Source organism: Elephas maximus, chromosome 25 (genome assembly GCF_024166365.1).
Source record: "Elephas maximus indicus isolate mEleMax1 chromosome 25, mEleMax1 primary haplotype, whole genome shotgun sequence".
Taxonomy (NCBI): domain Eukaryota; kingdom Metazoa; phylum Chordata; class Mammalia; order Proboscidea; family Elephantidae; genus Elephas; species Elephas maximus.
The window spans coordinates 50,999,218-51,018,281 of NC_064843.1; positions in this window are offsets into that span (position 1 = coordinate 50,999,218).

Below are 19,064 nucleotides of genomic sequence, written 5' to 3' on the forward strand. Positions count from 1 at the left end.
TCACGGGAATTTTGGAATTTTACCGAAGAGTAGGGGAAATGCAATCACCCATTCTCATCAACTTAATCACAGACACAACCTGAAATTACAAAGACCTTTAATCCAGGGAACTCTAAACCTTGTCTCATCTCTGTTGCTATTAAAACTTAATTCATATGTTTGTTTACAGCATCCCAAGACAATTGGGAGTGATCCCCTTCCATTGCTGGGGCTTAGAGATCAACATGTCACTGCAATTACCCTTTCTTCCCAGTTGACAGCATGGCTTGCCTGTGAAAGCCCGAGGCTCAGACTTGGGGAACACAGGAACGGGGAAAGCAGTGCTGAGGAATTAAATGGTATACAACTCAGAGGCTGAAATTAGCAAGTGGCCCTGAAAACCTGAGATGATTTGAAGTGTTTATCAGAGTAGGGTTTGAGTGCCTTTGACATGCTTCAATAGAGGATGACTGTACCTTTAGAATTTTGAATTTTAGCTTTTTTTCAAAGCCACTTAACATTTATTGACCAGTGACTCCCTTTCCTCAGCGCTTCATGTTCTACTTTTCAGAATACATGTTCTAGCAAAACGAACACTGAGAAGTTTTCAGAAATAGAATTTTTCCATGTGTTTCTGCGACCAACATACGCACCAATGAAAAGAGTTTCTCAACCGGGAAGTTGCAAAGCGGTTGGCTGAATATCTTTGTGAGGAAGAGGTGAAGGTGACCATTTACGCCGTCACTCCAAATACCTACTTCTATAAATGAGCCTCTGAAGAATGTTTGAGTACATTTTCCCAACTTGGACGCCTCTCTGCCACCTCTTCTAAACATTTTTTTTAATTCAGACTGTAGTTATTTTTATAATCGTTTTCCATGTGCTTGGTTAAGCATCCAGTGGGCAGCAATTTTACTAGCAAATGTTGCTATTTTACACTCTGCCTCTGAAAATCCCTAACCTCAAAGTATCCAGTTAAATACAACTACCCACTTTTTGTCAAATATGTGCTTTAAATAAATATGCGTATAGGGCATAATTAAAATGAAGTCACCTATTAGACCACTAATGTTTGAACTTTGGTTTACTCTTACTTAGAAACCCTGGTGGTGTAGCGGTTAAGTGCTAAGGCTGCTAACGAGAAGGTCAGCAGTTCAAATCCACCAGGTGCTCCCTGGAAACTGTGGGGCAGTTCAACTCTGTCCTGTAGGGTCACCATGAGTCAGAATCAACTCGACAGCAATGGGTTGGTTTGGTTTGGCAGGCTTAGTTACTAATTTCACTTGAAGCTGTTGGTGGTAACCAGGTTAAGTGGTACGAAAGGAGAGTGTATTTATGTTAAAAGCTACTGTAAGGATTATGTCCTTGTTTATGTAGCAACAATACAGAAAATTATTTCAAAATGGAGGCATACTTTCTGCTTTGATGAACAATTTTCTACTTAATAGACAATCGTTTTTACATCAATTTCTTCTAGAGGACTGAAATTACACCTGGAAAAAAAATACAGACATCATACTAGTAGCCTTGTTAATTTTAATTAACGGGAAGTGTTTTAATTAGTCTTTATGAGCAACATATAGCAGGAAGACTTGGGAGAAACCAGGAAAGTCTACGAGACAATGTTTTGATATGTAGCAGCCTTTACTGTGTCTGTGAAACTTGCATTTTCCTTCCTAAATTACTAAAAGAAAAGCCAAAATGTATATATATAATGACTAAGGAAGCTAAGAATAATTTTTCAAAGCTTGAAGCAGAGGGTACCACCTTCTGCTATGCAGTAGAGTAGGTAAAAGGGTACGTTTAAAAGACATTCTATATATCTGATGTAATAAAGGTTTTGTACTTGTCTTAATCAGCTCTAAATTTTCAGTTCAGCACCACTTATGAAACGCTCAGTGCGCTTGAACCTTAGCCAGTTCAAAACTAAAAGCTGTCACAGATCTTTATTCTGAAGAAGAACTCTAAGAATGTTTGGAGGCATTCATGGACCGAAGAATACAGTGTTTGCTGGATAATTCAGTTCCCCCAAAACGAACCAAAGGATTAACCCAACAGTCATCCATTCGTTGGTCACTGTTCCTTGCTCCATCCAGGCAGTTAGAAAAGTGATGAGGAGTCACAGGCCGGTGAGCTATGGGGTGTGCTCTGAGGAGCTAGGGTCCATGCAGTGCTTGATCCACGACATGCAGGATTTTAAGATGGCTGGGCCCCAACCCAGAGTATCTGATTGGGTAGGTCACATAGGTGGGGCCCCAACCCTGAGTATCTGATTGGGTAGGTCACATAGGTGGGGCCCCAACCCAGAGTATCTGATTGGGTAGGTCACATAGGTGGGGCCCCAACCCTGAGTATCTGATTGGGTAGGTCACATAGGTGGGGCCCCAACCCAGAGTATCTGATTGGGTAGGTCACATAGGTGGGGCCCCAACCCAGAGTATCTGATTGGGTAGGTCACATAGGTGGGGCCCCAACCCTGAGTATCTGATTGGGTAGGTCACATAGGTGGGGCCCCAACCCTGAGTATCTGGTTGGGTAGGTCACATAGGTGGGGCCCCAACCCTGAGTATCTGATTGGGTAGGTCACATAGGTGGGGCCCCAACCCAGAGTATCTGATTGGGTAGGTCACATAGGTGGGGCCCCAACCCTGAGTATCTGATTGGGTAGGTCACATAGGTGGGGCCCCAACCCTGAGTATCTGATTGGGTAGGTCACATAGGTAGGGCCCCAACCCAGAGTATCTGATTGGGTAGGTCACATAGGTGGGGCCCCAACCCTGAGTATCTGATTGGGTAGGTCACATAGGTGGGGCCCCAACCCAGAGTATCTGATTGGGTAGGTCACATAGGTGGGGCCCCAACCCTGAGTATCTGATTGGGTAGGTCACATAGGTGGGGCCCCAACCCTGAGTATCTGATTGGGTAGGTCACATAGGTGGGGCCCCAACCCTGAGTATCTGATTGGGTAGGTCACATAGGTGGGGCCCCAACCCTGAGTATCTGGTTGGGTAGGTCACATAGGTGGGGTCTGAGAAATTGCATACCCTGCCTGTCTGCTGATCACAGGGATCTCTAGTGAATGGTGGTATAAATTAATAGTGCTGAGGGGGCAGTGGAAACCCTGCTGGTCTAGTGGTTAAGTGCTACAGCTGCTAACCAAAAGGTCGGCAGTTTGAATCCACCAGGCACTTCTTGGAAACTATGGGGCAGTTCTACTCTGTCCTGTAGGGTTGCTATGAGTCAGAATCGACATGATGGCAACAGGTTTGGTTTTGTTTTTTAAGGGGTAGTGGCAAAAGAGTCCTGGTGTCACAGTGGTTACAGCACTCAGCTGCTAACCAAAAGGCCGGCGGTTTAAAACCAACACCGCTCCTCAGGAAAGAGATGTGGCAGTGACTGCTGCTTCCGTAAAGATTACAGCCCTGGAAACCCTACGGGGCAGTTCTCTGTCCTAGAGTCGCTATGAGTCAGAATCGACTCGACAGCAGCGGGTTTGGTTCTGGTTTGAAGGGGTAGCAGCATGTCTGAGTTAGCTAGTGCTGGTGTAACAAATATAAGTGTGTGGCTTTAATGGGTGGTAATTTTCTCACAGTTTTTTGTGGTTAGTTGCCATCGAGTCGATTGTGACTCGTGGCTACCCTTGTGTGCAGAATCGAACTGTGTTCCACAGGATTTTCAAGGCTGTGACCTTTAAGAAGCAGAGCACCAGGCCTGTCTTCCACTGCTTCCCTGGGTGGGTTTGAATGCCAGTCTTCCAGCTAGTAGTTGAGCACTTAACCGTGTGTGCAACTCAGGGTCCTCACAGTTTTGGAGGCTAGGAGTCTGAATTCATGGCACTGGCTCTAGGGGAAGGCCCTCTTCTCTGGGAGAAAATCCTTGTCTCAGCTTCTCTAGCCCCGGCCTTCCTAGGTGGTCTTCATGTAACATCTGTCTTTTCCCCCCTTGCTTGTCTCTGTGCCTAATCTACTTTTTATATCTCAAAAGTGATTGAGACACACCCTACATTGATATGGTCTTTAGGTAAGACACACCCTGCACTAATATGACCTCGTTAACAACAAAGAAAATCATATTTCCAGGTGGGATCACAGCTACAAGTATAGGGGTTAAGATCCCAGCACATACTTGGGGGGACACAATTCAATCCATAACATGGAGACATGTCCTTGGCTACTAAAGGACCACTGAAGAGGGGCATCAAGATCAGCCTTGGAACAGAACGGTACGTTTCCCGGGGGGATGATGGTCCAGCTGAGTTTTGAAGGATACAGTAGAACTGTCCAGATGAAGGTGGGTGATGTAGGTTGTGTAGCTATGGGGGAGGAAATTCCAGAAGAGGAACGGCAGGGGGCTAGAATAGCAAACAGCTCAACGTGGCTGTAGTCAAGGGTGCATGTGAAAGAATGGGCCACCCACTGTGTGCCAGGCATGGAGCAGGTAACAAACTGGGCAGGGGCATGAAGGTTGTCACTTGTTAGGTTAAGTTACATGGCTTTTATCCTCAGAATAAAGCAGTGACATTGAAGAGACTGAGTAAACACAAGACCAAAGTTTTGTGCTTTGGAAACATCTTTCTGAACTCTTGGAAGGATAAACTGGTTCAGACTGGGCATCCGCAAGCAGTTAGGGCTGTGAGAGTAATGCCAGCGAGGACGGAAGGAGGCCTGGGAATGGAGAGAAAGACGAAGATTCTAGAAACCTGGAGGGAGGGGTGCCAGGATGCAGGGACTGTGACATCCAGTTAAAAGAGGGCATGCTGAAGTTGGAATGAAACCTCTTGCCTTAACATTTGTCCTTATGAAGAGGGAAGGAGTACACCTTTACCTTCCTCTGTAGAGACTTGGCTTGTAGATACCCACTCTTGATTCTATCTTTAGATTCTTTTAGGAAGAAGGTAAAACAAGAGAGCTGACATAGTGCAGTGTAATGGCTCAGGCTTGGAGCAAGCCTGCCTGGATATGAAGTTTGGCTCCAGCTGTGTGACTTCAGGCAAGTTACATAACCTCTCTGAGCCTCAAGGCCCTCAAGAAAGATGGCACTGATAATGGTGCTTTCTTTAAGGTTATTATGACTGTTAAATAAATCAGTATTTCTAAAGCACTTGGAACAGTTCCTGGCAAGCAGAAAATTCCCTAAGTGTTGATTAAAGGAAACAAAATGTAAAAGGCCACACATTAAACTCACGCAGTTTCCTCCTATATGCGTTTATGAGAACCAGCCTGCTTTTAGTTTCCACCTACCTCCTACAAGTTGTCAATGAAGACAATTAAAAAGCAAAATGAAAGAGATGGATTTTGTTGCTGTTCTTTTAAGTCACTGCTAGGGAGTCTGTAAAGCTACAAAAGGCTGTATTGTTGAGGAATTCTCATATTTTAATCCAATTTCTGATACATATTTCAATTTCGTCATGGTAATGAAAGATAGAAATGAGGTACCCTGATTTGGATGGATTCTAGCACATCAGATACCTGCTATGCGAGGGAATTCCTCGGAAAACAACTGTAAAAGCTGAAATGTGTGTGTAACGAGTTTTTGAGAGACTCTTTGAAGATAGTTTCCAAGAGGAGTCTATTTTGCAGGTGAAAGAACACCCCCTTTGCTAGCTCTGCTAGAGTCAGAATAAGTTTTTTCTTTGCCTGCTGTCTTAGACACTTTAGACATAACCTCTTCTCTAAGTATTTTGGGATTAAAATCAATGTTAGTGTTGAAATTATTAGTTGTGTATCGAAAGCAGATTTGATATTTATGATGAGTGATTTGGACATTATGAATGTTTGAATGGCTAATTGCTTTTATGCAAGTAAATATGGGTGTGCCAGAAGTAGGGGCAACTCCTAGTCCATGTACCCCTGCTGTTGTTTTTCCTTCACCTCCACTCCGCTGCCTTCTCACCAAATCCTTGAGCCAGTGCTGTGGCCTCGTTTGATGAGGGCCCAGACATCCTGGATGTGCATTTCTAGTTTCTTTTTCAGGACTGGATTTGCCTCCATTTTGCAGAATAAGCCTTCAAGAAGCATGGCCCCCAGAGGTTCTCATTCAGGAGTCTGGGGGCTAAACTGGAGTTCCTGGGTAGCGCAAATGGTTAAGCTCTCTGCTGCTAACCAAAAGGTTGGAGTTTCGAGTTCACCCAGAGGCACCTCAGAAGAAAGGCCGGGCAATCTATTTCTGAAAAATCAGCCACTGAAAGCTCTATGGAGCACAGTTCTGCTTTGACACACATGGAGTTTCCATGAGTTGGAATCACCAGCAAAGGAAATGGTACTAGTACTGGGGGCAGGGCTGGTCCCCTTTATTTATATGAAGCTCAATGAGGATGAGGATTCTGATACACGTGAAAGGTTGAGAACCCCAAATATAAACAAACTTCCTGGAAATTTGACTTCCACTCACATATTCCTCACTGGAAACCCTGGCACCACACACTTTGATAGGTATCGTGTTGAGTCTGCAGATCACTTTAGTTTGTATTGACATCTTAACAATATTGTCTTCCAATCCATGAGTATGGGATGCCTTACCTGGTGGCGTTGTGGTTAAGTGCTATGACTGCTAGCCAAAAGGTCGGCAGTTCGGATCCACCAGGTGCTCCTTGGAAACCCTATGGGCAGTTCTCTGTTCTACAGGGTCGCTATGAGTTGGAATCAACTCAATGGCAATGGGTTTTTTTGTTTGTTTGTTTTTTTAATCTTTCAGCAGTGTTTTATAATTTTCAGCGTACAAGTCTTTCACCTCCTTGGTTATATTTATTCTTAGGTATTTTATTATCTATAGGTATAATTTTGATTGGCGATAACAATGAATATCAATGGGAGCCTTGTGACATGGTGACTTCCCAGAGATTGACTCTTTCGTCCACTCCAGCAGAGAACCAGGGCTAAATATGAGAACCTCCCAGTCAAAACTTCTTCCCAGCTACAGAATGTCAAAAGCGTTTTATCTCTTTCCATCTTTTGCTTACTGCATTCAGGAGGAACTCTCCCAGTGAAGACCATGCCCAAAGAAAGCATAACCAAGCAGTTAACTACATCCATTTTTAATAAGACTTAACTATACTAACTTATATGTACAAGAAAACTCTATTAAGGATGTTTTTTGGATGTTTACAGTGGATTTTCTTGTTATTTTTTAGTGTTTCATTTGAGACAGAATTCAGAAGTCAGATACGAAATGAACTGAATTCCTCCCTATAATTGCAAAGAAACACCCACCTTTTCACATAAACAGTTATTAGATTGATAAGACCGAATCTTCCAGATATGGAACCTTGACCTTCAACTCAAGAAAGCTCCAGAGATGAGCAAGAAACAGGATACCCCATTGATTTGATTCTGACTCCTGGCAACCCAGTGTGTAACAGAGTAGAACTGCTCCATAGGATTTTCTTGGCTATAATCTTTATGGAAGCAACTCACCAGGGCTAGAGTAGTGAAGGCAAAACAAATCAGGGAAGGGATGGGGATCAGAGGAGGGAGAGAGCACCTCACCATTTCCCCTGAGACACAAAGGGTTTGGGTGAAGGATGATGGAAACAGGTCTGTTTCCTTTGGATAGGATGAGTGACACCGAATGGTGACAAGTGGCTGGCGTTAGGGGAGTTGGCTCTGTTAGACCTCCCTGATCTACTGCCTGCCCTCTGTAAGGAGCCTTTGTGGGTTTGCCAAGCATTTTTCCAGAGTCTCATGAGTGACATTCTCAGGGCTGTTCCTTGAGGGCTTTTCAGCTTCTGGACCTCCCAAATAAAGCTCACAGTGCAGGCCATTCAAGGTTGACAGGTGAAGCGAAAAAACCAGGCCATCCCTGATCCCTCTCCACCGAGTGCTGCCCTTAGGCCTTGCAGCAGCTGAAAAGATGTGCAGGCTTTGTCCTTCACTAGAAAGAACCCATTCTTACAGTGGCCATAGACATACCTGGAGTCCAGAGGATGGTGTCCAAGTTTCCTTACTGTTCAGCTCTGGCTACCCCTTGAAATGGGCAACCAAACCAAAACCAAACCTGTTTCCGTCGAGTAGATTGCAACTCATAGTGACCCTATAGGACAGAGTAGAACTGCTCCTACAGCTTCCACGGAATGCCTGGTGGATTTGAACAGCCGACCTTTTGGTTAGCAGCTGTAGCTCTTAACCAGTAACCACCAGGGTTTCCTGAATTGGGCAAAGTTGGCCTCAAATGGGGAACCGGGGCCGTCTTGGCTTAGTCTCACTCCTCCTGCTATTTGTACCTTCCTTCCTCAATGACCTCATCTCACTGCTGCTTTCTGGGCTCCAGCCATAGCCCTGGAACTTGGGTAGGCCACCCCACCCCCATCACCACTTTTCTTGGTGAAGAGGCTGAAGGCGAGGGAGTCTTTTTCTTGCCAAAAGCCATTCAGCTCTTACAGCTAAAAGACCACTTCACAATAGATGGGGGAATAAGAAGGACAAAAGGGATGCAAGAGCCAGCAGGCGCCATGTTGTCACACTGACAGAGGTAAGTACTGCAAGCCACCCCATCCTCAATAAGAAAAGAGAAGAAAAGTGGCTTCTTCCAGCTGAAATAAATAAGTGAGCCATATTACAGGCTCTGCCGTGTGACTGCCATTATACAGGTGCCATGCAGTCTTCCCACCTCCTGCTATGATGCCCTGGGTTAGAAAAACCAATCACTGCATGAGATCACAATAAAGTCTTTAGTAGGTCATTATCAGAGCGGGTTTCTTGTCAATACCATGCCTGATTGGGAGCAGCTCTCAGAATCACTTAGCGTCTCCTGTCAGGGGAAGCTTTTTAACTGATTTCTGTTGTCCTGTCATTTTGTGCTAACCCCAAAAGGCTATGTTAAATTGATGTCATCTTTCCAATTTCTTCCCAGAAACGTTTTCCTTTCTGGTTAACAATGGAAACATTTGCGCAATAACTGGGGAAGAAGAGTGGCCCAATGTGAAAACTGTGAAAACCAATTAACTAGGATGAATGCATTTATCTATCTGCAGATGTCCTTTGGGGGAGCAGGGCGCCATCATGCTGGAGGATATAATGAAGAAGGATGACTGTTATTCAGGTAGCAAGATAAATAAAAATCAAGAAATAAAGTAAAAGCAAACCCGAACCAAAAAGAAGTATCCATTGCCTTCAGTCAAGAAGGGGATTCAGCTTGAAACTATTATAAAATTACCACCAAACAAAAAATTAAAGGAAATGTCAATAATCGTTGAACTGGATGCAGGGAAGATGGAGTCTCATTGTACAATTTATGTTTCTGTGTGTTTGAAAATTTTAAAATTGTGGTAGGGATTGGATCAAAGAGTTCATACACATTTTGTAAGAGACCACTTTTTTTCCCTCCAAATTTAATTTTCAGTCCTAACAGGCCCACTCCAATAACTCACAATAAAGAATATGTTTTCCAGTAAAATGTGGCTTGTTTTAGACACATGTAGACAAAGGGTTTTGTGATCAGCCCACCTCTAGCATCATGACATAGACTAAGATTTTCATAAACACTGGAATCCTGAATTTTAAAACTTAAATTATTGATCACCTTAAATGCAAGAATGGATGTTTATACTTAGCTGCTTGAATGAAGACTCCTATTTCATAAAATTCATAGTTGAATAGAAAAACATTCTAAATTCTTGATCTTTGTTAATCTTATCTGGGAGAAGCCTGAAAGTTTAGATCATGATTTCATTAGGGCAGTCTCACAGTTCCCCTGGGGGTAACATAATCTAATTTTAGCAAACTTTAATTGCAAGTGTAGTGTGGATTTATGCTGGATAAGAGTCGAGACTTGAATATTTTGGCTTCTGGAAGTAGCACTCCCACTTCTCCACCTCAGACCACTCATCTGACCATGCCCAACCCTAACGGTTATAGGGCCCAAGACAATTGTGCAAATTGCAGCATACATGCCATATGTCTAAATATTAAAAGTTATTAATCAAGCTAACAAATTGCTAAATGAAATCTGTTCTAGAATCCTGCCTTGACAAATATGCCTCCATAGTGACCTGGAAGGCCAGGTTCAAATTTTGAAGTCTTGCCCCCTCAGAATTCTGCACCAGAGAACGTAGTAGGCGAGGAGAGCTGGTCCCTGGATCATGAACCCCCGTCCATGGCCCGCACCCTTTCTCTTACCACCCCTGACTTTATCTCACAGCACAGGAGTTCTTGTTTGGTTTCCTCAGCTGGTATGTTCAACTCTGTCCACCCCAACACAACATCAAAGAGCTTCCCCTTGGCTACCTGTAATGCTAGGTGTGTACACACTGGTGACATGGCCTGCTTTTGTGTGGAGAGATCGGGGGAGAAAGACCCATGCAGGCCCAGGCAGTGCTCTTGAGGCCAACTGGGCAGAGAATTCCAGGGTACCAGATCCCCCATGATACAGAGGTTCAAGCATGGGTCCTAGGTGGCCATTTCTATTTGACAGATTTGTAAGCGGCTCAGGAGATTCCAGTGTAAGAACTTTGTCTCCTCCTCCTTTACCAGACCCCTAGATGTTGGAGTGCTCCCACACTGTCTTAATCTCCCCTCTACTACTTTTTCTCCAAGTGAGCTCATCTGGTTTCATGGTTTTATATTCCTCATTCATCCATTCATTCAATAATCATTCATATTTTTTGACACTGGCAAAACAGGAGTGAACAAAACAGACAAAAATTCCTGCATCACAGAGCTGATGTCATCAGTGGGGAAGACTGAGTAAGGTATGGCAGTTTTAAGCATGACCCTGAGTTCTCCAGTACTCCTACTGTTGTGAAATGGGGCCAATGTCTACTCTTTTTGAATTTAGATCAAAATAGAGCCCAGTGGAAGTAATGTGGTGTGACTTCCAAGGCTAGGTCATCGAAGGCCATGCAGCTCCTAACCTGGTCACTGGAAATGCTTGCTCTTGGAGCTTCAAGTGGCCATGTAAGGAAATTGACTATCCCAAGACTGCCATACTGGAGAGGTCACATGTAAGATTCTGGCTGAGATTCCCAGCTGAGCCCGTCTTTCAGCACAGGTGTCAGACATGTGGCTGAGGATGCCATCTTGGAAGTAGATCCTCCAGGCCCTACTGTTCCAGCTCCAGGCATTTGGGTCACTCCCAGGCAAGGCCTCAGACATCATGGAATAGAGAGGGTCTGCTCTCGCTGTGTGTTTTCCAATACTGATGCACAGAATCTGTGAGCATAACAAAACAATTTTCATTTCATGCCACTAAGTTCTGGGGCAGGGTGTAAATGACTCCTAAATTTATGTCTCTAGCTCACAACCAACACCCATGGAAGCAACAGTCAAGAAATCAAAATACTCATTGCATTGGGCAAATCTGCTACAAAAGTCCTCTTTAAAGTGTTGAAAAGCAAAGATGTCACCTTGAAGACAAAGGTGCACCTGACCCAAGCCATGGTGTTTTCAATTACCTCATATGCGTGTGAAAGCTGGACGATGAATAAGGAAGACCAAAGAAGAAATGACACCTTTGAATTGTGTTGTTGGCAAAGAATATTGAGTATACCACGGGCTGCCAAAAGAACAAATAAATCTGTCTTGGAAGAAGTACAACCAGAATGCACCTTAGAAACAAGGATGGCAAGAATACGTTTCACATACTTTGTTGTCCGGAGGGATCAGTCCCTGGAGAAGGACATCAAGCTTGGTAAAATGGAGGGTCAGTGAAAAAGAGGAAGACCCTCAATGAGATGGATTGACACAGTGGCTGCAACAATGGGCTCAAGCATAACAACGATTGTGAGAATGGGGCAGGACCAGGCAGTGTTTCGTTCAGTTGTACGTAGGGTCGGTATGAGTTGGAACTGACTTGATGGCACCTAACAACAACAGCAGCCCAGACCTGAGATCCAGGTTTGTATGTCCAGCTGCCTTCTCACAATTGCATTTGGATCTCTAAATGGACATCTCAGAATTTTCATTTTCAAGGCAAAAGTCTTATTTACCGCTGCTCCTCCCTTACAAAAGTAAGTCAATAAATAAAGCACACACACAAAAAAACAGTTTGTTCATCTTTTATTTGCCCAATTTCAGTAAAAGGTACCACTCCCAATCTAGTTACTTAAATCAGAGTCATCCTGGATTCTTTTTTAAGTCATTTCATGGTGATTAAGAGCTTGGCTGCAAACCAAAAAGTCAGCAGTTTGAATCCATTAGTACTCCTTGGAAACCCTATGGGGCAGCTCTACTCTGTCCTATAGGGTTTCTATGAGTATGAATTGACTTGATGGCGATGGATTTGGATTTTTGGTTTTTTAATCCAGTAGCAAATTCCGCTGTTTTGATAGTAAAAATACATCTCTAATCCATCCATTTCTTTGCAGCTCCACTGTCCATATGCCAGCCCAAGCCACCATCATCTCTTGCCTGAACAGCCTCATAACACTTGTTAAACATCCAAACTTAGCTTCCTCTAGTTGGGTTTTTACACAGCAGCCAGAGAGATCTTTCAGAAGCATAAATCAGGATTTCCAGGGCAAGGTGGTACATTCAATGAATGCTTAAATGCCTCCCAAACCGTTCCTTTCCTCCAGTTCTCTAAATAAACAGTAATGAGGAGAAAAACAGCCAGCATAGTGTGAGGACACTCAGCCATCGTGTGGAGAGGTTAAAGTGCTACGGGATTGAGGCTTCTGCCAAGAGTCAGCAAGGACCTGGGGCCTCCTGATATTAGCCTCCTGAGTACACCATCTTGGTCCTTCAACCCCAGGCAAGCCTTCAGCCGACTACAGCCTCGCTGACATCTTGACTTCAACCTCACGAGACACTCCAAACCAGAACCACCAAGCTAAACCACACCTAGATTTCCAACCCACAGAAACAGTGCGAGATAATAAATGTCTATTGGTTTTTAAGCTCCTAGATTTTAGGGTACTTTGTTAGACCTCAATAGATAACTAATACAGATTTGGGTACCAGAAATAAGATCAGACAAAAGGCCCTATAAGGATTTTAAGGACGTATCTTCTCACAGATTTGATGGATTCAAAATCGTCATGGGTTCAAATCCCTCTAGACGAGGAATGATTCAGTTTTGCTTTATGTGGCTGGTTTGGGCTTGTAAACATGATGGTGACAGGACTCCAGGAGGGAAAGAAAACACACCAGCATGGTTTTTGTGCGTGTGTGTGTGTATGTGTGTGTGTGCTTTAGGTGAAAGTTTACAGAGGAAATTAGTTTCTCATTCAACAATTTATACACAAATTGTTTTGAGACATTGGTTGCCCCTTGGCCAAAGGAAATCACATGGCCAAGCCAAGACTCACCTGGGAGGATAATAATCAAGGGCATGGATTTGGGGAGTTGTGATAAATTAGAGCTGTTGATACAATTAAAGTGCCACAACAATCAGGTCTCTGTAAACGTGTCAAATTATAGGAAAATGTACAAAGTGACAAATCCCGTATTACATGTCCCTGTTTTCCACATCTGTTTAATCTAATTCCATTTCCCTTCGTTTTTAATGAGTGATTCCTAGAACATTTACATGGAATTTTTAATGTTAAATCCTCTGCAGTCTATCTGGCTGGTTTTCATGTCAAAATCCCTTGGCGTTGCCTCCTTTCATGCGTTGCCAGAGGCTTCGCCTGAGCTTTGATATGCTGTCTAGTAATAAAAACCTGACTACTTACAAATACTATTTTTAAAATGCCATTAAATTGTTTCCTTAGGACAGCACACACATTCCTTAGCTCGCTTTCCTCCAAGAGCAGAAGGGAGATTCAAAAAAGAAAATGCAGCACATGGGATGTTAGCTAGGAGAAGCCTCTTGGTTACGTCTTCCCCCGATTGGGAGGAAATACCGTTCCATTCTCCTTGCCTTTTGAAGCACATCTTCCATGACTGATTTTATATTGGCTGCTTCTTTAGCAGTATTCACACCTGTTGGGTTAGAATGCTTCTGATGCATATGTTTTGTTTTGTTTGTTTTTATTTTCCCCCCTTTAGGATGATTATAATCCTTTTCCAGCTACAGTTCAAGAAAAGAGCATAACTTTTAAAAAAAACACACTTAAGCACGACTTGACAGTGTTTCCAAACAGAGCTGCAAAGTGATTTCATTCCGTTGATATGTATTGGGAGAGGAATCCCTGGTTACAGAAGTCACCCGGAGGAAGAACAGAAACATGTGAGAGTTATGGGCCCCCAAAGCCTACACTGGATTCTCACAGGAAAATGTACCCTACTTTTTTTTAGTGTAGTCAGCTCTCTGCTTTGAAAGCTTTCTGAGCTTAAAAGGTGTGGCGTTTGGTATATTAATATATTTTATATGGAGTCTGAGAAACTATTGGTACTTAACACATTGACATTGCTGGGTTTGTCATTAGGGTTTCAAGAATTCCCAAGCAACTGGAAACTTTAGTGAATAATGTACAGTTTTGTTGGGGCATGGTATTTCATCTGAATGTGCGGTGACACTGGCTTTTGAGTAAGAGTCACTCAATCCAGTTGGGTCACCCCATCATCCTCACCCCATCCCGTCATCACACATCTATGGACTGGTGTGAACAGTGATGGTAGCAAACAGGCTGCTTGCTCACAATGGTCGCATGCATTTCCACTCCCCACTCTTCTCCTTTCTCTGTTGTAATAATCCTTGATATTCATTAGAGTTTCCATTTCCATGTCCTCATTGCAGCTTCAGGTGGGCCTTGATTGGATTCTATCCATTTCCCTGTCCACAGTGATTGGTTTAGGGGTGAGCATGTAACTTAAAACAATGTAGTCAAAACAACCTCAGAAGGTTTGTGGATCTGTTAGCAATTGTTATGTAACAGACCATCCCAAAACTCAGTTGCTTTAATCAGTGAGCATTTGTTAATAATTCATGACTCTGCACGTCAGTGAGGTGGGTCTTCTGATCTCAGTTGTGATGATGGGTAGGTCAGGAAATAGCTCTCCTGCTCTAGGCTGGGCTGTAATGTGTTTGCAGGTTGGTTGACTGTAGGCTGGTCTAGGGTGGGGTCAGCTGCAATGGCTGTTTCTGCTCCACGTTGTCTCTCATTCTGTAGCAAGGTAGCCTAGGCTTGTTCTTATGTTGGAGGCAGGATTCCAAGAGAGAGTGGAAATGCACAATTCTCCTGAGGCCTAGCCTCAGAATTAGTACCTTGTCATTTCTACTGTATTCCAGTGGCCAAAGTAAGTCATGACTGAGGGATGAAGAAATAGACTCTACTTCATGATGAGAGGAAGTACAAACTCACATTGCAAAGGAAATTAATTCAGAGAGGAAGTTGTGAATTGAATTGTTTCTCCCCAAAATATGTGTTGGAATCTTAACCCCTATGCCTATGGATGTAGTGCTATTTCTGAGTACAGTTTTCTGTGTTATATTAATTAATAAAGCCATATCAAGTGTAAGGTGTATCCTAAACCTAATCACTTCTGAGTGATAAAAACAGCAGATTAGACACCAGCCAACCAACCAACCAAACTGTTGCTGCCAAGTCAATTCCAACTCATAGCGACCCTGAAGGATACATGCAAGCACAAATGGGGCAAGATAGATGCCATGTAAACACCACCAAGGAACCAAGGAACACTGGGGCTACAGAAGCTGAAAGAGGCAAGGATCTCCCCTAAGAGCCAACAGAGAGAGAGAGCCTTTTCTTTGAGCTGCTGACCTGAATTCAGACTTCTAGCCTTCTGATCTGTGAGAAAATGAATTTCTCTTCTTTAAGCCCACTTGTGGTATTTCTGTTACAGCAGAACTTGGAAATGAAGACAGAGGGATAGAGAGAACTGGGGTCATTTTTGCAAGTCTGCCAGAGGGTGAAATGCCAAGGATAAGACCAAATCTGTCTCTGTCTCACTTCTGGATATAAATGAGAAAGTAGATGGTAGCAGTAAAAACAGCATGGGGGTAATGTCTGACCTCCTCCAGCCTCACAACGGGGAAGCAGAGCCAAGATCAACAGTGCAAGGCTGACTCCCATGAGGTGGAGGTCAGACAAGGCTCCTCTCTGCCATCGTGACTAATTCTGACACCAGCTGTCTCTCGCACAGCACTCTTTACTTCTCTGCTGGGTTCGATAATTCATTGCAGTGGCCACACAGAACTCACAGACCATGATTATGGGGTTTATTAGGGAAGTGACAGCTATAATTCAGGCTCAGGAACACTCAGGATACAGTTCTTTCATCAGGACAGCCTCTTCTTCCTAACTGTGCTCGGAGGCAGGCCTCTCCCTGGCCCTAGGCCTCTCCCCAAAGGCACTAAGCTTTCTCCCTCTGTGGGCCAGGAAGCTGCCTTGCCATCTCCTGCTGCCAGGTCTCTCCTGCCCCTGCTTCTCACTGTCTTCAGGGTTACAGCTTGCTCTCTGTCCTCTCTCACTCTCCTGCTTCCAGGAGCTTCTCAGCATCCCAAAGGATGTACTCTCCACTTTCCCGCTGTTCTTCCTTGGTGGTGGTAGGATACTCCTCCCTGTTCTGGAATTGGCTCTTTTAAGGCAAAACTGACCAACTCCCTCGGTAGGCCACAATTACCCTACCACACAGTCCCGCTTAGTCATCTGGGTGGGAGTTACAGGACTCACACAAAAGCAACTACCCCACAGCAGTAGCCCTCTGGCCTGCTGGTATCCTTCTTGCTGTCACTAGGGAAGCCAGCTGGAGAATAAGACCAACACACAGGGGAAGATAGAACCAAAAGAATTGCAGAAGAAATGTGTCACAGCCCTCATGAGAGAGTGGACACCTGGATCAAGCCAGCCCTCCCCCCTGGACTTAACAGATACTTCACCAGTAAATTCTCATATTTTTCAAGCCAGTGTAATTGGAATTCTCTGTTACTTGGAACATAAATGATACCGCAATTTAACAAAACTATAGCTTTGTTTCTCCCTTAAAATTGCCTCTCCAAGAAATTCAATTGCTGGTCCTTCTATGGAAGTGAAGAGAGTATATGAAATGTAGAAGATAGTTCTTAGTCAGAAAGTCGAAGTTTCACATAAATTAAAGAGTGAAATATCTTACTCAACAGAAGTCCACGTCTGTGACTTTAATCCTATATTTATGGAATACTGAAGAGCCCAAGAGGGTCATTAAAATTTTTCAGTTATAATTTACTGTCTCTTCTAGGAAAAATCACACGTTTCAATAGACAGTTGCTCAAGCTTTTTTTTTTTTTTTAAACTTACATATTCTGAAATGCTCTCTTGGATTATTTTCTCACCAGTCAAGGTTTCATTGACTTTTACGTTTGATGGCTTATATTAAAAGTAGTATTGGTACGTTGAGTAGGCTTTTCTCAACTTCTACACTACCCTTTCAGATTTATTTATTGAAAAATAAATCTTTTTTAAGGGGGGGCATTGAACTCCCACCCTCCCCATTCAGTTTGAGAATTATAGCCTGTCTTGGTCATCTAGTGCAGCTATAACAGACATACCACAAGTGAATGGCTTTAACAAAGAAAAGTTTATTCTCTCACACTCTAGTAAGCTAGAAGCCTGAATTCAGGGTGCTGGCTCCAGGAGAAGGCTTTCTCTCTCTGTCGGCTCTGGAGGAAGGCCCTTGTCATCAGTTTTCCCTTGGTCTGGGAACATCTCAGCATAGGAACTTTGAGCTCAAAGGACATGCTCTGCTCCTGGCACTGCTTTCTTGGTGGTATGAGGCTCCCATGTCTCTTTTCTTGCTTCAGTCTTTTATATCTCAGAAGACATTGGCTTAAGACACTATCTGATCTTGTAGATCTCATCAGTATAATTGCTGCTAATCCATTTTATTACATCTTAGTGACAGGGTTTACAACACATAGGGAAATTACATCAGATGTCAAAATGGCAAAAATTATACAATACTGAGAATCATGACCTAAGCAAGTTGGCGCATATTTTTTTTTGGGGGGGGGGGCACAATTTAATCCGTGACATAGCCTGACTAGTATTTGAAAATTTGTAGGTTCATAAGGACTTTGGACGCATCCTTCCCAAATGTCAAGAATCTATTCTCTATTCATTCCATTAAACAATAAATGGATATATAAAGCTTAATGTAGTTACTGTTAACCTAAACAAGGTATTAATGATTTCATCTTCCAGTGGAAAGAATGCTGTGAAGAATCCCAGACATATAGCTTCTAAACTGAGTTGCACTCTATTTTCGTAAAAATACAGTAATAATGGTAAATGCTATAATTTATTGAGCACTTACTCAATGCCCGACGTTGGGCTAAATGCCTGATCCATTATCCAATTGCTTTTTCACAGGGAGGGAGTACTTTCCCTCCTTCCTCCCCTTTGAATTTGAAGAAATGAAGCTTGAAGATGTACCTATTTGGTCAGAACTGGCACAGGATTGAGGCATATCTGTCTCCAAAGCTTTGCAGTCACCTGTGTCTTTGGAAATTTCATGACTGTATCCTGGCTTTGAGCAAAGAGGAGAACCTGTGCTAGACCAAGACATGTGGGCACTCAGGCAAGCTCATAATCTGTCTCTTTCAACATGATATTCTTTAAATATTGGGTCAACACTGATTTAGAGGAGAGCCTGTTGTGAGGAGAAAACATGGAATGGGAAGCCACTGGTGAAGGTGCGTGTCTTTCCTTGGTTGTCTAAAGATAGTCAACTCTACCTCCAACATGCCTTCCCAGTCAACAAAAACAAAGCCCTGCAGTTAACTGGCCAAACGTCCTGAGAAAGCAGGTTAGTGGCAGTTTGAATTGCCCATACTGATTCTGTCGTTGGCCACGTCATCTGCTTTGGCCAATAGGAGAGTAGCAAATGGGACACATGTAGACAAAAACACTTGTACATTTCTGTTTCCTTTCTTCAGTTCCCACTACTGCCATGAGTTAGGCTGCTGGAGGCATCTGAAAACACATGGAGCAAAGGCAAGTTATCCCAGCTAGCCAGTCAGTTGACCAGTTAGCCAATAGCAAACACACAAGCAAGCCCAGCCGAGATCAGCAGAACTGACCATCCAACCCAAACTTATGAATGATAATAATTGTCTGAAGCCACAAGGTTTTCAAATTTGTTATATAACAATAGATACTGAAACAGTGACCATGGGTTGTTAACTGGATCACAGCCATTGAACTACCTACCCTTCTCTAAGTGGCTCTTGGATACATGCTGAGGCTGGAACAGATGTTTTTTGAGAACAGA